At 44.7% G+C, this 1,693-nt stretch overlaps 1 pseudogene; it reads right to left on the reverse strand.

Annotated features, from left to right (window-relative positions):
• Positions 1-365: 365 nt before the first annotated feature.
• On the reverse strand, positions 366-776 carry LOC102860599 (annotated as a pseudogene).
• Between the last annotated feature and the right edge of the window lie 917 nt (positions 777-1,693).

Consider the following 1,693-nt stretch of genomic DNA (forward strand, 5'->3'; position numbering starts at 1 on the left):
GATGTTATCAAAGGTTTTTGTTATGGGTTCAAGTTCAATAAAAATCATTGGCAACTTCAATCTTTTATCCACCTATCATGACATTACCTGTTGGTCCAATAGTGAGGATTTTCATTTTATTGATACTAAGAAGTAATATATATTGAAGGCTGTTGTCTTTGATCTTCTTCAATAAGTGGTTCAAGTCTTCTTCACTTTCAGCAAGCAAGGTGTGTCATCTCCATAATGTAAGTTGTTGACAATTCTTCCTCTAACTTTTTTTTTTTTTGCTTCAGTTCAATGAGAGAGACTTTATTGAGGGCCTAGGGTCATGGGGCTCAGAAGGCCACCTGCAAGATGAAAGGGAGCCAGGGAAGAAGGGGCTCTTATTTGATCATCTTCTTGGGGCGCAGGTTGTTGGTGTGCCCACACTTCCTGCAGCAATTGACAGCACGGGGATGTGGGCAAGCGTAACACCTGTGGCAGATCATCTTGTTGCAGTTACACTTCTGGGCGAGCTGGAGCAAGGAAGGCTCGATAATATCACCTCGCAGACGCAGCACCAGATGCAGGGTGGACTCTTTCTGGATGTTGTAGTCTGAGAGTGTACGGCCATCCTCTAGCTGTTTGCTCGCAAGTATCAGACGCAGCTGGTCACGAGGGATACCCTCCTTGTCTTGGATTTTGGCTTTGACATTGTCTGTGGTGTCACTGGGCTCGACCTCAAGAGTGATGGTCTTGCCAGTCAGGGTTTTCACAAAGATCTGCATCTCTGCGTCTGCCGCTCGGCCGCCTCGTTGAAGAGCTCTTCCTCTAACCTTAATGCCAGGCTCTTCTTCAGATTGTGCAGCTTCTTATTACTCAGGATGGTGTTGTTATGTGCCATCGAGTCGCTTGTGACTCATAGCCACCTTATGTACAATAGTCCTGAAATCTGCTCTGTCCTGTGCCAACTTTACTGTCTCTGACACCCCTACCCTCATTACCCCAGTTACTGAATCAATCCATTGAGCCTCTTCAACTCTTTCTCTGTCCCTCCACCCTTCCAAGCATGACGTCCCTTTCCAAGGACTGGTCCTCCCTTGCAACATGCCCAAAGTATGTCAGACGAAGCCTCAGAATCCTTGCCTTCAAGGAGCAACCTGGTTTTGCCCTCTCTAAGACAAACCTGTTTGTTCTCCTAGCAGTCCATGGTATATTCAACATTCTTCTCCAGCATCACAGCTCAAAGGCATCAGTTCTCTTCCTGTCATCCCTAGTCATTTGTCCAGTTCTCAGACGTAGAGTAAGCAATTGTGAAGACACATAGCATATTTATGGAAAAAAGATAAACTTCCCCAAAATTAGATAACTGATGGTGAACCTGCAACTAATATCTATTTGCAAAGTGCCTCTGAGAGAGGTGATTCTCAACTCTGCCCAGGATGAAGATCCAACTTCCTTCTTCTATCTTTCCTCCCCAGCCTCTGTCACGATTTTATTTATACCTTCTGTTAATGAGCCATGAATGCAGTCAGAATCAAGTCAAAGTCACCTAGTAAATCTGGGTAGAATTTCCCCAAACGATTTCCAAGACTGTAATCTTTACAGATCCAGACTATCACATCGTTTTCCCACTAAGGGCCTGGTGGATTCAAACTATAATACTTTTGATCAGCAGCCTGGGCTCTTAACCTTGAAAATGAACTCTTTGCCAATTCCCTTTGCAATACCA

Source organism: Elephantulus edwardii, unplaced genomic scaffold (genome assembly GCF_000299155.1).
Source record: "Elephantulus edwardii isolate Elephantulus edwardi_28Jun2011 unplaced genomic scaffold, EleEdw1.0 scaffold00037, whole genome shotgun sequence".
Classification (NCBI taxonomy): domain Eukaryota; kingdom Metazoa; phylum Chordata; class Mammalia; order Macroscelidea; family Macroscelididae; genus Elephantulus; species Elephantulus edwardii.